At 33.1% G+C, this 19,607-nt stretch overlaps 1 protein-coding gene and 1 pseudogene across 4 annotated transcripts in view; one reads left to right on the plus strand and one right to left on the minus strand.

Moving 5' to 3' along the window:
• Window positions 1-19,607, minus strand: part of PRKN (parkin RBR E3 ubiquitin protein ligase) — a 2,033,074-nt gene that overhangs the window by 1,966,611 nt on the left and 46,856 nt on the right. The gene's annotated exons all lie outside the window — the stretch shown is intronic.
• Window positions 8,254-9,112, plus strand: LOC141488166 (large ribosomal subunit protein uL18 pseudogene; annotated as a pseudogene).

Below are 19,607 nucleotides of genomic sequence, written 5' to 3' on the forward strand. Positions count from 1 at the left end.
GATTCAGTTCTCTATATATTTTCAAAATGAGTTCTTTGGCTGAAACACTTATAAAATGTGTTTCTCAACTTATATTCCTTTTATTATTAATTGCAATGAATTTTTGTGCAAAATATTTTAAATTTTATGCAATCAAAATTATCCAGTTTGTTTTTTAATAATGTTCTCTAACTCTTCTTTGGTCATAAACTGCTCCCCTTTCCATATATCTGACAGGTAAACTATTCCATGTTCTCCTAATTGGCTTATAATATTTTCATATCTAAATCCTGTACCCATTTCAATCTTATAGGGTGTGAGTTAGACATTTGCCTATTTCTGCCATATGATCTTCCAGTTTTCCCAGCATTATTGAGTTGTTATTCTAGAAACTGGAATCTTTGGGTTTATGAAACAACAGATTACTATAGTCATTTACTGCTGTCTCTTTTGCCACCCAGTCTATTCCACTGATCCACCACTCTATTTCTTAGCCAGTAACAAACAGCTTTGGTGACTTGATGCTTTACCATTTTTTAGATCTGATATGGCTAGGGCTCCTTCCTTTGCATTTTCCCATTAATTCCCTTGACATTCTTGACCTTTTCTTCCTCCATATAATTTAGACACAATTTTTTCTAGCTCCCTAAAATAATTATTTGGAAGTTTGATTGGCATAGCACTAAATAAGTAATTTAGGTAGAACTGTCATTTTTATATTAGCTCTGCCTACACATGAGCAACTGATATTTGCCCAGTTATTTAGATCTGACTTTATTTGTGTGAAAAGTGTTTTACAGTTGTTTTCATATAGTTTCTAAGTCTGCCTTGGCAGATAGACACCCAAGTATTTTATGTTGTCTGAAATTATTTTAAATGGGATTTCTCTTTCTAGCTCTTGCTCTGCTGTATCTTATTAGAAATATACACACACACAAATGGAGAGAGAGCAAGAGAGAGGGAGAGCGAGAGCAAGAGAGCAATGCCAAAATAGAATCTGAACACAGACTGAAGTATAATTTTTTTCTTTTTCTCTCACTTTATTTATCATGAGGTTTTTAAATTTTTGTGGGGGGAAGGGGAATTATATTTATTCTTATAACAAGACTATTTTAGGAATGTGTAAATAAATAGAAGATTTATGTGGGTCTATTTTTATATCCTGTGACTTTTGCTAAAGTTGCTAATTATAAGGAAACTATTTTTTAACAATACCAAAAATATACTGAATGTTTGTTTTCCAGTGAGTCTTAGCAAATTTATCTTGCAATTTCATTAGCTACAAAAATAATAACAAGAATCAACTTTGAGGACACCATTTCATATCTGACAATTCTATATTAGAAACCATAAAGTTCTTTTTTTAATAGTAATTAAATTTAGAGTATATATATATATATTTGTAGTTAATATAATTAGATTTTTCTAATTTTGCAGGGGCAGGGCAGGAAACAATAATAATATCAATGCATAAAATATTTTATATAATAATACACTTACAAATTTTTTCCAATAAAAAACTCTATGTAAAGAGTGAAAGCACATTTTAGATAAGATTTACTTATTGCCAACACAATACAAACTTGTCATTTAAATATTTAAATGAAGAAGAAATACGGGTACACTATGAGCAAGTTAGACTCCCCAAGACTCATTTCCTGATGAGTTTATTTAAGATCCTAGTCTTATTAGTTGGTTTCTTTCCTAGACCAAAAATTGGTTTCTATTGCTCCAATCAATACAAAAATTTAAATGTTTCTATCAAATGATCAAGAAATGAAAATAATTTGTTCCCTTACTATTCCCCATGTTTTCCAATCTAGGTAAAATTCTATGTAGGTGAATTTTTGAACATATGAAAGGAACTGAATAAACCTTTAAATAAAAGTTTAATTAGGTTAAGATATATTAACATGTCCAAATAATTATCCTATCCCTTTCTAATGTGATAATCTTATTGGTCTTGTATTTTTATTAATTTTTTCCCAACAAATCTATTTGGAACCAATAATATATTCAGGGAAACATTATGCTAATTCAACATTAGGTTGAGAATATAAACATACAAGTCAGGAAGTTCAAAGTTATGGTTCCCACAGCAATTGTAATTCAGTATCTTTGTAGCATATATGTATTATTTTTTGGTAAGGGATATGCAGTTAAATGTATGCCTATAATATATACTGTTTATGCAGTATGCATGAATTATGGTGGCTTTGGGGATCATAAACTTTGAATTTTCTTTCAAGCATTTTAATTCTAAGTCATAATGTTGCATTAATATGCGATTGGGGGGATACATTCTGTAGGAGGGGAAAACTTATATCAAATCTCTTTGGAGTCAACAAAAGGAAATAATAGATGCATCAAGAATAAAAAATGAGATTTATTTATGTCAATGTAAACTTTGAAATACAAATCAGGTATGGATGTTCTCCTGAGATCAAATAACTGAATATGTTCTCCTGTGGATAAAAACTCCTGTATGGAAATAAATTGAACTCTATTTTGGTTCCAAAACTACAGACACACATTAGGGTGAGATCATTTTTTTTAGTAAAAATTCACATGCTATATAGTCGTCAAACTTCTTGACTATCTTTTTCTGAACTAACCAACAATTGCCCTCCCCAAAATTTCTCCCCCCCTTCCTTTTTGGAAGTGGTCATTCTTGGCCTCTTGGTCTCATCGTTCTCATTCACCTGACCTTAATGACGGAATGGGCTTTGCCTCAGTTAAAACCTATCCTAGGAAAGACTCCCTTTAAAAAGTCAAGTTCTCCCTGCATCCAGGACCATCTTAATTTGTTAATGATCCATATCTAGCCACTGGACCCAGATGACTGCTGAGGAGAAACTGAGGCTGGTGACTTTGCACAGTACCCCCTGACTCAAATGCAGCTTGGTATCACCTCTTTGATGTTATGATCTTCTTTGGGATCAAAGGACAAACAACAACAATGTAAAAATGTGATGTAAAAGTTCTACTTCTTATCCTCATATCACCAAAGTCCTAGATGATCTTAAGCAAGTCATTCAGCATTGCTGGTCCTTAGTTTTCTAATTTGTAAGATTACAAATAACTCATTGTTATGAGTTGTTATGCTCAAATGAAATAATTCTATTCTGTTTAGCTGAACAAATATTTATGGAAACTTTTGATGGGCAAGAAACTATGAGAGGTCAATAGGTTTTCTGTGAAGAGCAATAAACCAATAGTCAGAAAATCTGGATTTGAATCATTGCTGTGTGACTTTGGTCACTTAATTTTTCTGTCTTCAGTGCTCTCTTCTGGAAAAGTCAAGGCACCTGAACTATGTGATCTCTGAGCTTTTTTTCTCCTGATGTCATGACTTTTGTCCCAGCTGCCAATCTTTACATGAACAAGTATAGAAGATGTTCCTTAAAAAATGTACTATATTTCAAAGGCTTGGAATTATTAAACATTCAATATTACCACAGTCTCAGGTGGTAAGATTTTTATTAACCAAATATGGATTCATTGCATTTCTTTGTCCAGGTTTTAAAATTTTAAGCAAAATTAAAGGATTTAAAATCTAATTATTTTCAACGTCAAAATGAAAATATTTGTGTTTGAACTATTTATTTGTCTTTGTACCATTCTATGGGAATTTGGAAAGAGTATAAGGCATATCTTCTTTCTGACCAGGAAAAAAGGTATGTTTGAGTCCTCCTTGCCTTGTGAGACTATAATGAAAGAAATAGAAAGTGGAATTTGATCTTGAATCTCCTATCTTCAATAAATTGAAGGATAATTAGGTACTTAACCATCAACATTGTTTAAGTCACTTGGGTTCCAAGTACATTGAAACCTTAATTCAAGATAAACAGTATTTAAAGGACCTTTAAAAAGGAATTTTTCAAGTGGGAAAATGCAATTTTTAATGTCATGACATTTAAAACAAGATCTGTATGCACAACAGAGTTTAACACATAAAATTCTTTAGTGGTAAATAGGAGAAATAGTATACAGTGGGGAGCATCAAGTTGTAAAATATATCCTGCTGTGAAAAGCCTTTCATTTACATAGGTAATGTTGGTTCAGGGGTCTGCCATTTTTTATGGATTAATCACACACAATCTTTCAAACCTTTACAGCACAGCAGGAAGAATGTGTTTTATCCTAAGTCCTTCCTTAGACAAGTACCTTTAAGGTGCAAGAATTTTACAACTGTAAATACAATCCTTTTCTGACCCATGCTTGAAAACAAAATACTTTGTACTCTATCTCCTTTGACTATTAAAGATACTTCATTTCAACATTCACCTTCCCATGTGCAGAAGTCTATTTGAGAACAGAGGATTATAATTCGATTTTGATTTGTGACATACGGATCATTATATATAACTTTTCTACAGTGCTTCTTAAAATCCATTTCCATTCCAACAAAACATACAGATCAAAAAAGTTGCACATTGTAAGTAATGTGTCACCATAATTTGAAAATATTCATCTTATTCATGTTCTTGTGCTTCTGCTAAAAGATTTATAACCCTCGTAAAACTTGAATTGATGAATTCATCAGTGTCTAGGACATTTTGATCAAAATCAATAACATAATTTTACCCTTAAAATAGGATTTCAATTAAAGCACATTTTTCAAAATAACTTTGCTTTTATCATAAAAAATTTTCTTGCACATTATTATCATTAACCCATCTGATGCCAAATAAAAATTATTAAAGCTTCTAAAAACTAAGAAAAAGCACCCAAATCTATCACTTATACTGCATGCCTCCACATAAAAATGTTTTAAAAGAACAGTAATTTATATGTCAATTAGAGATAAAGAAAAAGAAAACATTAAGCATTTTCACAATTAATACTTTTGGGGTTTGTTGTTTTGTTTTGTTTTTTCAAGGCAATAGGGTTGTGACTTGCCCATGACCACACAGCTAGGTAATTATCAAGTGTCTGAGGCTGAATTTGAACTCAGGTCCTCCTGACTCCAGAGCCAGTGCTCTATCCATTGTACTACCTAGCTGCCCCACAATTAATACTTTTAACAGTGGAAGAGAATCACATGTCCTCCAAGCCACTAATCTTGATTGTCTGATCTTTCTTTGCAAAAATTTGCAAAATTTTCTTTACATAAAAATAATTTTTAAAATCCTTCAGCTTGCAGGTTTTTTTGAGTTAAAAAGTACTATGCATTGACTTCATCCTACAAATCCATTAATGGGAACTTCCCTTTAATGAAATCAGTTAAGCATGAATTTATTAATCAGCTAACAATAACAACAAAAATAAATATTAAGTACTCATTATGTGGGAGACACTATGTGAGACATAGAGAATACAAATATAAAAAGGAAAAACAATTTTGCAACATGATCAAAAAATCCAATTCCTTGACTCCCAAATCCCCACACAAATAACACAAATGAATGAAATGGACACTTGGAACACATTCAATTATCTTATGAATGAATATTTGATTTATGTATAAAAACTTTCCAATGGTAAAGAATTCAAGCAGACAATATGATTTCTGTCTATATAATTCTTGCCTAAGTCCTCACATAAAGGATATGTCTAAGTACTGGAAGTCCTTGTTCTTTTACCTTTCAATTTGTACCAGGGCAATACTGAAGCTCTCTGTCATCTCTTTCCTTCATTATTTGCCCATGATCATTCTAAATAATAGTTTATATGTCACTTCTTGTGCTCAAGTTATCATTAACAATGGGTTAATTTAGGGGCAGCTAGGTGGTGTAGTAGAGTCAGGAGGAACCGAGTTCAAATTCAGCCTCAAACATTTAAGAATTGCCTAGCTGTGTAACTTTGGGCAATTCACTTTTGCCTTAAATAAATAAAATTTTAAAAAATTTAAAAAATGGGTTAATTTGAGCACTAAATTCCATATTTGCATAATACAGTAATGTACATTAGACCAAAAAATATTTAACAGTTTATAATGTCTTAAGTGTCTAGTTTGTCTACAAATTGACAACTGGATAATAAGGGACAACTGAGCATTTCACAGTAAATTACTTCAGACAAAAATATTCTTGAGTAAAGTGGATTCTACTTAAAAACAAAGATCAAACATGTTGGTATGAGAAGTCCTACAGTTTTCCTAATCTGGGAGAAATTAGGATGAGTTTATAGAGCTGTCTGAATTCTTTAGGAATTATTATTATTGAAGCAATAGTTATGATCATAACAAAAGACAAAAATAATTTATTTTTTTTCAGGATTCAGTACATAAAACACTCTTGAATTAATGATGTTCCAATCTAATAAGCATAAGAAACTGACATGTTTCCTTAAGGCCAGTAATGAATATTCTTGGTAATAAGTTTGGTTTATTCAGTATTATCAAAAGTTTAATAGAGACCATTAAGAAGATATAAGACTATCAGGGAATTCAGATAGGTGAATGTGGTTTTCCATTTGTTCAAATAGGTCATTTTAAAGTGTGTTTTGTTCCATAATGACTTTCATTTTAAGTATTTTCAAGATGATCATTTTGCCTAAACTCTAACTAAAATCCTGTTAAGATTTAAAGATGGCAAATCTATTTAACATGGTTTGCCTTTATAAGAAAATAATTTCATCCACAATGAAAATTATTAATTTTATGTAGCATTTACAGAGAGTATAGAGGACATATTTTAAATGAGATGACAAATTACTTGGATTTGTAAATATAAGCAGAAGAATGAATTATGTCAGGCTACTGTTAAGATATAATTGGTTAACATGTAATTATAAATTTAAGATGATGAAGCAAAATATCATTGGGAAAATAGTGATAACACTACTAATAACTTTCAAATCTCAACCACAAAATGAAATGGAGTCTATGGTACAGATAACATCAGCAGTAAATAATAAAGAATATATATGCATATATATATATATATAGGCATGAATTGTGTGTGTATATGTAAAAAAGACTACCTTGCCTAATGTTTTCATCAAAGCAATAGTAGATTTCATTTTCAATTCCTGTTTTGTGGCAGTGGAAAGTAAAGCAAAACAAAAGAGAACAAGAATGAAATGGGAGTTAGGAGATTTGGTTTCTACTTTCAGGTGCCACTCTTTTAAGAGCATTCATTACTTTGCAAAAATAACCTTTCTGATACTTTCATATTCCACCTAGAAAGGGGGAAGAGTAGACAGAGAACTGGCTTCTGAGGCATAAAGTTCCATTTCTAATATTTGTTGGTTGTGTGACAATGGTCAAGTCATTTTGTCTCAGGGATTTGGTTAACTCTCTTGGAATACATATTGAATTATCTATCTCATCAGAATTTCCAAGTATGGTCTGGTCAACATTCAATCCAATCTCCAAAGTAAATAATCTCTCCATACAGAAATCAATAGATTATATATTTAGAAATCTTACAATTAATTAGAGCAGTTTAGTGGGAAAAGGATTATGCCAAAAGGAACTTAGATTCATATATTGCCCCTAGCCCTCAAACATTATATAATTTGGACCAACTAACAATCTCTCAGACCTGTTTTCCCATCTTCAGAAAATACCATCTTATATTTAAAACCGAGATAATATATAAAACATCTACCCTATTTTCATGGGATAAACCTCAAATGTGATCATTTATGTAGTGTGCTTTATCAATACATATTAGCTACTGTTCCAGTACAATGTAAGCTTACTGAAGACAGAGGAAACTTTCTTTTTGTCTTGAATTCTCACAGCTTAACTGTGTTTGTATAATGAGCTGAATTTAAATTTCAGGTACTTTATTCTAGTTAAGATAAATTCAGCTAAAATGAAGCTAAGAAAAAAAAGTAAATTAAATTTCATATCACTTTTTAGAGAACTTTCTAAACATTAACACAATGTATCAATCCCCCTATTTTACAAATAAAGTTACAAGAACACATGAAAATTTACTGTAACAAATGGTTAAATTAATAAATTCCTCCCCCCCAATTTTTTACAACATTTCTTCCTCTGGCTTTTTCTGTGTGTATAAGTACACTCATGTAACTGTATATATGTGTGTGTGTGTGAGGTTGGATATGTGTGCATATTATATATTTATATATTATATGGAATATATTTTATATATCTATATATAATGTGTGTACATACATAAACATTTTTTAAATAAAATGTGGATCATTTTTCCTAGATTCCTTTGCATGCATGAGTTTTCTTCTCTTACTGAAGCAAACTTTATGCCAAAATTACTGGTACATATCAACTCCCTGGTAAACCATTATAATAATGAATTTCCCCTCTTTTTTTCCTCAAGCACTGGAAGACCCAATGTGCCAAGGATATGGGTCTCATTTAGCAGCATGGAGTTTGTTAAAGTTGTTAAGAATAAGGTCTACTTAAGAGCTACCAAGTGAAATTTTAGAGGAGAGAGGAAAATTGGATTACTATGCATTAAAACATTTAACAATTCAAGATGAAAACAAGTATAACATACCAAAATACAGGATAATAGTCACCCAGAGAAATATCATCTCTGCCAGATTTTATCTGCATGAATAGAAGAGCATATGGTTGTCTTTTGCAGTTTATGCCCATGAATTACCAAAGTATGGTGGGAAGGCTGTCCTGAAACAGAAGGCTGTTGTTTTTTGTGCAGGCTTGCTCCTAGCTGGCAGGATTCTTAACAGATTTGGCATCTATGAAGATCAGGTGGAAGTGAATGGAGATGAGTACAATCAATGTGCAAAGCATCAATGGTCAACCTGGTGTTTTTCCATGCTACCTGGATGCAAGTCTTGCTAGAACTACTACTGAAACAAAGTTTTGGGGACTTTAAGGGAATGATGTTGGTCTATCTAGTCTTCACAGTACCAAATGCTCCATTGGGTATGGTTCATGGGCCAAAATGTTACAGACTATACCCATTATCTCACAGAACAAGATGAAGATACTTATCAAAACAGTTATAATACATAAAGAACAATATAACTCCCAACATGATGGAGGAGATGTACAAGGAAGCTCATGCTGATATATTAGAGAATTCAGAGTATGAAAAGAAACCCAAGAGGAAAGTTAAAAAAAAGAAAAGATGGAACCACCCCAAAATGTCCCTTGCCCATAAGAATGACCAAGTAGCTCAGAAGAAAGGTGAGTTACCTCAGAGCCCAGAAGTGCAAATCTGATAGTTAAAACATCAGAATCTGTAATTTTCAATGAAGATTTTCAGATTATGACATTAAACTTACAAAATAATAGCCCAAAATTTGAATATTCCAAGTTGACACTATATTTTATATCTCTAGAGGATGATATTGGAAAGAGAGATTATACAGTTTTAGTTTTCTATAATTAAATCATTAAACAATGGCAACCTGTGCAATCGCAGGTGGGACTTGAAATTCAATAAATTCAGGAGCTTTTCAGGGGGTGAATTAATTAAAATTGACCAAAGATAGCCTTGCATATGATATTATAAATATCTAAGTGGCCCTTGGCAGAAAAAAGTTTCCACAACTGATTTGAAAGAATATATGTGTGCACAAAAATAAAAGTGAATTTGGTAAATTCTTAATATACTCTCAGAAATCTAGAAATAAGTATTTAACCCCTTAAAAATAGAGCAAATGTGATACTTTAACCTAAATACTTAACTTGCAAATTGGGGCAACCTGGTGCCACAGTGGATAGAGCACTGGCCATTGAGTCAGGAGGGCAGGAATCAGGACCAGTCTCAACACTTGGTATTTACTAACTGTATAACTTTGGGCAAGCCTGATTGCACTTAACCCTGATTGCCTCACATCCAGGGCCATCTCCAGTTGTTCTGATCCCTATCTGGCCACTTGACTCATGACTCTAGAGGAGAAAGTGAGACTGGTGACTTAGCATAACATCTTCATCACTCAAATCCAATTCATCCATTTGTCATGACATCACCTCCCTGATGTCGAGGTCTTGAGAATAAAAATCATCAAAATCATCATCATCATCATCATCCTCATCCTCATTTGTGTGTGCTATGAATTTTTGTACTTTCTTGGTTTTTGTTTTTTTAACATAATAGAAAAGATACTATTTTCTCTCTGCATCTCCAGCACTTAGTATGGGACCTGACCCATACTTGATGATTTAAGATACTTAATTGATTGATTGATTTGACTCAAAATCTGGAAGCCCTGCACGTGACTATGATTTTCCAATCTCTTGCTGTGTGTTTTTGCGTAAATCAGTTAATCTACAGTTGAACCCTTTTTTTTCTGTGAAATAAGGATTAAATAAGACCTTGTATGTAATGGACTTTGTAAATTTTAATTGTCTATTAATTATTAGTGACTATTGTTTACTTCTGGGTGGCTTGATTTCCTAGGCAAATTATTGTTACTAATATAGTAAAATAGTTCCAATGCATTTGAAAATTTCTCTAGTATAATATGAAAAATCTGTATTTTTTTATTGTTTTCTTTAGAGAGGTAGATATTCTGGACTCTAGGAAAAAGTAGTGACAGTAGTTTCCCTGTAAAATATTTGAAAATCTATTTGAATAGCTTTCTTGTTAAATGTTTTAAATTCTCAAGAGATAACATCTATTTTAATTCTCAGGAGATAAATTCTATTCTAATAGAGAACTTTCATTCTTTTCATAGATATGAAAAATTGCATGTTACACAGAACTTTGGTCAAGAAAAGCTTCATACATGCATGCATACAAACATATAACCATATGTACCTATACATATGTGTATATATAAGAGGCAATATCTTACATAAAAAATAAGATTAATTTAATCCATGATTCTTACCCATCCCCTCAGTAGAAAGCTTAGTTAGATGTGATAATGAGTACAAAGTGCTTATTAAGTAGTAAATAAAATTACTTATTATTCCATTTGAATATATGCTTTATCAGGGCAGAGGACATTTTGTTTCAATGTATAGTCTCAGAACCTAGCCACATAGTAGATACTTGAGAAATATCTTTATAATCTAAATTTCATGTAAATTATTCTACTTATAAATGCATTGCATCTATGTCTGTATATGTATATACACTGGGTTTTTTAGGGGTTTTTTTGCAAGGCAATGGGGTTAAGTGGCTTGCCCAAGGCCACACAGCTAGGTAATTATTAAGTGTTTGAGGCCAGATTTGAACTCAGGTACTCCTGACTCCAGGGCCAGTACTCTATCCACTGCCCCACCTAGCTGCCCCTTGCATATGCACTGTTACAAGGGTCCCCTGAACTTGTCTTTTTGGGTTGACATATTTTCCAGAAACATTTGACTCAGATTATGTAGGAGATCCTGAATATGTCAAGGATGAAAACCTCATCCTCCAGTAGATATAGTTTGTTATTTGTCTCCTAAATAGTCTCCTTTTGTATGCTTGGGAGAAAAAACAGGTGCCAATCACTAGATTAGGAAACTCCTTGTGTTGCTGTAACCTTTGTAGATAAGCAGAACATAATATCATCATAGTCCAGCAGTTGGCAAGGGAAAAGAAATATTCATAATTTCTTCTCCCCTGCCACTCCCATTTAGGTGGAGATTTCTGTTTTTCCTAATCTTTTTGTCACAATTTCATAAATATGCAAGTTTCTGTTTAGATTGTGAAATCTTTCCCTGGCTTAAGATTCCACATGCATGTTCATTTCTCTTGTAATGAATCTAGTTAACACACAGTGCCACATGGATTTGTGAGAGTTAAGGAAAAATGGGAAAGAGAAATGAGAGTGTTTCAAGAACATCATGAAAAAAACACTTAAAAGTTTGTTAAAGTAGACACACACAAAAAAATTACCCCTTAAAATAGAATAGGCCAAATGGTAAAAGAGGCATTAAAAATCCAAAGAAGAGAATGCCTTAAGAAGCAGAATTGGCCAAATGGGAAAAGGGGATACAACAACCCACTGAAGAAAATAATTTCTTAAAATTTAGAATTGGGCAAGTAGAAGCTAATGATTTTATCAAGAAACAATCAAGCAAAATCAAAAGAATGAAAAAGAGCGACAATATGAAAAACATAGTGATCTGGAAAACAGATTCAGGAGAAACAATTTTAACATTACTGTAGTACCTGAAAGTCATAATCAAAAAAGAGCCTGGACATCATCTCCTGAGAAATTATCTAAGAAAACTGCTCTGATATTGGAGAATAAGAAGATAAAAGAGAAGTTGAAAGATTCCACTGATCACCTTCTAAAGGAAATTCCAAAAGGAAAACTACTGGAAATATCACAGCCAAACTTCAGACCTTCACAATTGAGGGGAAAAACTATAAGTAGTCATAAAGAAATAATCCAAATATCATGGAGCCATGAGCAGGATAAAACGTGATTTATCAGCTTCTGTATCAAAGTAGTACAGGGCTTGGAGTAGGATATTCTGGAGGGTAAAGAAGCAAGAAATTTAGACAAGAATCATATACTCAGTAAAACAGAGTATAATCCTTCAGGGGCAAAAAGGATAGCCAATGAAATAGAGGATTTACAAGAATTCCCAATTAAAAAAAAAACAACTGAATAAAAAATCAGACTTTCAAAGGCAAGATGCGAAAGAATTAGAAAAAGGTAAACAGGAAAGAGAAATAGGTTAAACTCATTATTAGAGCAGTGAGTGATTTTCTTGCAACATTCATTTCTCTTTCCCATTTTTCCTTAACTTTCATTTGTTTTTTTTAAATACATTTTTAGCCCTTCTGGTCGGAAACTAATTAATATTTTTCTTTTAGAATTCTACATAGAAAGTAGAGGTCTGAGTTGAATATTATGGAATGGTTATCTAAAAAAATAAAATTAATGTTGAGAAAGATGAATGCCAGAAGAGAAGGGGAAGAGAGAAGTAGAATTGGATAAATTATCTAACGTAGAAGAGGCTTAAAAGAGATTTTATAGTAGAGGGAAAATGTGATGGAATGCTGTCATTCTTTAAGAAATTCTGAACCAGGAGGCTCTCAGAAAAAAAAAAAAGCCTAGGAAGACTTACATGAACTGATACAAAAGGAAATGAGTCTTACCAGGAGAACATTATACATAATGACAACAGCATGTGTGATGATCTTTTATGAATAACTTCATTATATTCAACTTTATATGATGGCAGGTGCAGTCCATATCTACAAAAAAAAATGGTAGAAACTCCAGGAAGATCAAAGATACTTATTCTCTTACTTTATTTTGGAGGAGGGTTGTGTTCTATCTTTTCTTTCACAGAATGACTTTCATGGAAATATATTTGGCATGACTGCACTTTTATAATCTTTACGTCAAATTGCTTGTCTTCTCATCAAGGGATAGGATGGGAGAGAATTTGGAACTCAAATTTGAAAAATAAAAGAATGTTCAAATTATTTTTCAATGTCGTTGAAGAAAAACCATTAAGATTTAAAAAGAAATATGAAAGAGAATATGTTTAATTGAAAAATACACTGAACTAATCAATAGGTTTTGCCAATTTTCTCCAAATTTATGAAAGCATATATTTAAAGGTCAAATGTGAATAACTAATTGAGAAATTGGTAACAAGAAAATGAACTTTTCATAATAGGTACATATTATTATTTACAATTAAATAAATCTAATTTCCAGTCTATAACCTGCCAAATCTTAGAAAAATATCAGTCCTTGGTGAAGTGGAAAAGACACTTATATGACATTAAAAGTCACTTTTATATTTGAAACATATGTACAACTATATACACAATACCTATCAATTTCAAATAGTTTTTGCAGTATTGGTTTCTACTCTTTTGGAGAGATAGAATACATTTATAATTCTAACTACCCCCACAACTACATTTTCTTTTTACCAGTCACAATTATCAGGAAAAATTCTTGATGACAATAACAAGAAAATGAATTTTCATTTTAAAAGGCAACTTCTATACAATCACTGGTTGTCCAGCCACCTGGCTATTCTGTAGGCATTCAGACACTTCACTGTAATGTCTCAAAAATCAATAGCAATTTATTCTCTTTGGACCCCAAGCAACAAAAGTAAATAATACTGTCACCTCTAGTCTGCCTGCAGAACATGGTCACAAAACAGTCTTGCTACTAAAATAAAATCTTATGTAACTTTTTATCTATGCTTGCTCTCCTCATTCTATTGGCTTCATAAGGGACAAATATGTTAGCAAATCCACACAAAAGAGTCTACAGTCTTATTCCATAACCAGACAGAATTTTACTCTGAATTAAAAGGTAACCTTAACATTTATTTCCAGGCTTTCAGCTCTGTTAATCTCATTGGTAAAATAATCATACATTTAAAAAGAGAAGATTAAAACTAAATAACATGAGAATCACATCAAGTTTTAACATATTTATTTTCCATACAAACCTTCAGAAAAGCCACCAAAAAGTAAAGATAATCAACAAGAGAATAACGTGACAAAATTCCACCAGGCTAATCTTTACATTAGATGGTAGATTAGATGGCAAAATCCTCTGCTGGCTAAGACAGCAAGATATATAATGAAATAAAATAGAAAAATCTCAAATCAAAACATGCCAGATAATGTTATATAAAGTAAATAAAAATCTATTTCACTGTTTAAATGAATACAAATACGGAGTACTTGACTATACATTTAAAAATTGTTGGGGCATAGCCACAATGATGGCAGGAGAACAGCTTTCCCAGGAGCTCTCTTCCAAAATATTTCAAAAACCTTAAAATTATGACTCTAACTAAATTTTCTATAGGCATAACCCACAGAAAGATCCAGTGAGACAATTCTCCAACCCAAGGCAATCTGGAAGATCATCTGAAAGTTCTGTTCCATATGGTTGAATACAGCCATCAGCCTGTATTCAAACCCTGGTCTCAGTCTGGGGCCCAGCATTCCCATAGAGCAAGGACCCTCCTCACGGCTCCAGAACAGAGGGGTGTGCTTGCAAGTCATCCACAAACCAGAGCACAAGGCCAGGAGAGCAGTCAGGGTCTCCCATAAGACCTTGAAGGAACTCAGGTCTTTGTAGGGGTATTCCAATAATACTCAAAAGCTCAGGAAGCCAAAGCCAGGGCACAGGCTTGGGAAATGAGTAAACAGGAAAAAAAGGAGCCTGATCATAGACAATTACTTTGGTCCCATGGAGGATCAAAACACACACTCAGAAGATGAGAAAAATCCAAGCTTCTATAATCAAAGCATCCAAGAAAAATAGGAGTTGGGCTAAACTATGGCAGAGCTCAAAAAGATTTTGAAAATCAAGTAAGAGAGGCAGAGGAAAAATTTGGAAAAGAAATGAGAGAGATGCAGGAAAAACATGAAAACAAAGTTAGCTGCTTAGTCAAGGAGATCCAAAAACATGCTGAAGAAAACATGTTAAAAAACAGTTTAGGTCTAATGGAAAGAGCAGTTCAAAAACTTAATGAAGAGAAGAATGCCTTAAAAAGCAGAATTGGCCAGATGGAAAAGGAGATGAGAAAACTCTCTGAAGAAAAAAACTCCTTCAAATGTTGAATGGAGCTAAACAAAACTGATGACTTTGTAAGGAATCAAGACACAACAATTCAATACCAGAAGAATGAAAAACTAGAAGAAAATGTGAAATATCTCATTGAAAAAAAACTGATCTGGAAAAAACAGATCCAGAAGAGACAATTTAAAAATTGTTGGGCAACCTGAAAGTCATGATCAGGAAAAGAGCCTTGCCATCATTTTTAAAGAATTCCCACAGCAAAACTGCCCTGATATCCTAGAAGCAAAGAGCAAAATAGAAATTCAGAGAATCCACTTATCTCCTCCAGAAAGAAATACAAATATAAAAACCTCCAGGAATATTATAGCCAAGTTCCAGAACTCCCAAGTCAAAGAGAAAATAATACAAGCAGCCAGAAGGAAACAATTCAAATATTGTGGAACTATGGTAAGGATCACACAGGATGAAATTGAAGGGCTTGGAATATAATATTCCAGAAGGCAAAAGAGCTTGGAATGCACCCAAAAATCAACTACCCAGCAAAACTAAACATCCTCTTCCAGGGGAAAAGAATGAAACAGAGGAATTTTAAATGTTCCTCTAGAAATGACCAGAACTGAACAGAAAGTTTGATCTTCATGTACAGGACTCAGGTGAAGCAGAGAGAGAGAGAGAGAGAGGGTGGACAAGAAGACCAGATTATGAGGGCTCTAATGATGTATAACTGTGTGTATTCCTGCATGGGAAGATGATGCTGATAATGTTCATATGAACCTTTTCATTTATTAGAGCAGTTAGAAGGAATTTATGTAGACAAAGCACTGGAGAGAGCTTAATTTGAAGGTATAATATAGTGTAAAAATGGAGTCAATAGGTGAAATGGAAATGCATTGGGGAAAAAAGAAAAAGGAGAAGTAGAATAGGTTAAGATAGTTTATGTAAAAGAGTCAAGATAGCTTTTGAAATGGTATGTGGGGGGAGAAGGTGAGGAAGAATGAGGGAGCCTACATTCTCATTGGATATGACTCAGAAAGGATACAACATACGTACTTAATAGGGTAGAAAAATCTAGAGGAAAAAGGAGAGAAAGGGAATGGGAGAAGGGGACAGGGTATGTAGATGATAGAGGAGAGGATAACAGATCATGGGAGAGGACAATGAGATATAAACATTTTCTTTTTTAATTTTTGTGAGGTAGTAAATTAGGTGGCTTGTCTGGTACCCAGTGGCTGGGTGGTTGCTGGGTCTCTGAGGGAGGATGTAGGCTTAGGGTACCTTGGCCCCAAGGTTGGTGCTCTGTCCACTGAGAAACTCGGCTGCCCCACAGCACATTTTTGAAGAGGGACAGAGTGAAAGGAGAGGGAAAATATAAAAGATGGTAGTGGGGAGGAATGGATAGAGGGAATTACAATCAGCAACAGCAATTATGGGAAAATATGAAAGGAACTTCTCTCATGGATTTATGATAAAGAATGTGATTCACCCCAGAGACAGAGCTGGTGGTATCTGAACACAGACTGAAGCACAGTTTTTTTCTCTTTCGTTCACTTTACTTCTCATGAGGTTTTTTTATTTTTTTTTTTTTGGAGAGAGGGGAGATTATGTTTACTCTGACAATAATATTTTAGTAATTTAAAAATAATTTTAAATTGTCAAATATTGGGGGCAGCTAGGTGGCACAGTGGATAAAACACCAACTCTAGAGTCAGGAGTATCTGAGTTCAAATCCAGCCTCAGACACTTAATAAGTGCCTAGATGTGTGGCCTTGGGCAAATCACTTAACCCCATTGCCTTAAAGAAATAACCGTTTTTTAATTTGTCAAAAATAAAAATTATTTTAATTTAGCTTGATGTCAACTGTAATTATATGTGATCATTAATAAACACATTTATTTATATGTTCAAATTCAGAAAATATGAGCTCACTGGAATGACTACAAATTTTAAGTGGAGCTACAGGATATCTTCATAGTTATTGGGTTATAATTAATAGTAAGCCAATTGCCTTTTTTTGTTGAATCCTTTTATCATTGAAATCTGGTACATAGCCTGTTTCTTGACTAAGTAGTAAAGTATCACCCAAATTTCCCTCAGGTTTGCTCTCTGACCTCAAAAGAGCAGTAAATACCTCTATATTCCAAACTCAATTTCAAACCCTTTCAATCTGTCTTCTGACATCATCACTCAGCTGAAACTACTATTTCTACAATGTCCAATGCTATCTTAACAGTCAAAACTAATGACCTATTCTCAATTTTCATTCTTCTCGTCCTCTCTTCTGTAGTATTTGACATTGCTGACCCCTTTCTTTCTAGACATTCTTTTCTCTATGGGTTTGTGAGTCACTATTTTCTCTTGATAATTCTTCATATCTTGTAACTCCCTTTTTTCTCCTTTGCTGGGTAATCATCCATAGCCTGCCATAACTTGTATATCCCAAAGGACTGAACTGGGCCTTCTTCTCTCTATCCTCTTACTCAATGAATTCATCAACTGCCATAGATTTAATTATCATGTCTTTATAAAAAGACTCTCAGATACATATGTCCACATCTTATTATTAATGATTTCCAATTCAACATCACCATTGCACATCTTGAAACTCAAACTGGGATCTCAAACTGAGTAGGTTCAAATCAGAATTTATTCCCTTTCCCCCCCAAATCTGTGGTTCTTCCTAACACTATTATTTCTGTCTTAACCCTAAAAACATTCTCAACTCCTCCCTTTGACTCATCTCATGGAGTTAGTTGCCAAATCTTATCAATTCTATATCCAAAACAGCTTTTACATCTTTTCCCTTTTTCCTACCCACATAACCACCAAAAATTCAGACTTCCCCCCATTAATCTTTGAAACAGCCTCCTAATTAGGCCCTTATGTTGTTAGCTCCTTTCTAGCCTCATAGTTGCCACTGATATTCATAAAACCCTCACTTGATCATATCCTACCATCTGTTTTTAAAAAAACTCAAGTGGTTTCCACTTTTTCCCCAACATAAAATATAAACCTGTCCATTATACATTTAAAGACCTTTGAAGACTGACAGCAGCCTACTTTTCCAGGCTTTTTGTGCATCATTTCTCCTCATGCCTTCTTTGATCTAACTAAAATGTCCTATTGGCTGCTATTCTACATGACATCCCCTCTTCTTTGCCCATGCTTTAGCATGTGCTCTCTCCTCCTGCCTGGAACATAATACTCCTCAGCTGAGCTTCTTAGAATTCCTAGTTTCCTCAAAGTTCAGTTAAAGCATTATCTAAATGAGGTCTTATCTTATCCTCTAAGTTCACTCCCTTAGGAAAACTCTATGCCTGTTGTATTTTGAATTGACTTATATGAGTACATGTAAGTGCCTCTGCTCCCTACAATAAAATGTTGCAATAACACAACACTGTATTCTTACTACTTAAAGGACATAGTTTAATATAATGTTTTAAAAAGACAAAAGAAAATGGTTTATGAGGCAGAATCATTTTCAGCAAAACTAAGAATAATCCTAAAAGGGAAAAAATGAAATTTTAATATCCTAGAGGACTTTCAAGCATCCCTGGTTAAAAACCTAGAGATAAGTAGAATCTTGGAGCAACTGAAAGGCGCTGAAGAATGATGAAATATTTATATTATAACAGGGGCAAAAATAGATAGGTATCCTAGAATATTGCTGACTTCAAGAATCACAGAGGGAGTAAAGAAAACCAATTGTAGAGTCTGGGGTGGTTTTGTTCTGTTTTATTTGTTTTAAAAGAGGGGGAAAAAAGTAAGGAACATGTGATATGGCATCCAACAGAAAAACTAAGAATAATCCTAAAAAGGAAAAAAATGAAACTTTAATATATTAGAGGGCTTTCAAGCATTCCTAGTTAAAAACCTAAAGATAAGTAGAATCTTGGAGCAACTGAAAGGAGCTAAAGGATGATGAAATATTTATATTATGGCATGCAGGTATGCAGAAGCAGTTCAATATAAGGGAAACAATCAATATAATTGACCATATCAATAACAAAATTAAGAGAAACTATGATTTTCTTAATAGATGTTGAAAAAGCCTTTGACAAAAATACTCCATTCCTTTTATAAACACACACACACACACATTTATATGTATATATATACATATATATATATATAATGGATTTTCCTTAAAATGATAAGTAATATCTACCTAAATCATCAATAAACATTATACATAATAGGGACAAACTAGGGGTATTTACAAAATGATAAGGGATAAAACAGGGATGTCCATTATCACCTCTTATTC

Source organism: Macrotis lagotis, chromosome 5, assembly GCF_037893015.1.
Source record: "Macrotis lagotis isolate mMagLag1 chromosome 5, bilby.v1.9.chrom.fasta, whole genome shotgun sequence".
Lineage (NCBI taxonomy): Eukaryota > Metazoa > Chordata > Mammalia > Peramelemorphia > Peramelidae > Macrotis > Macrotis lagotis.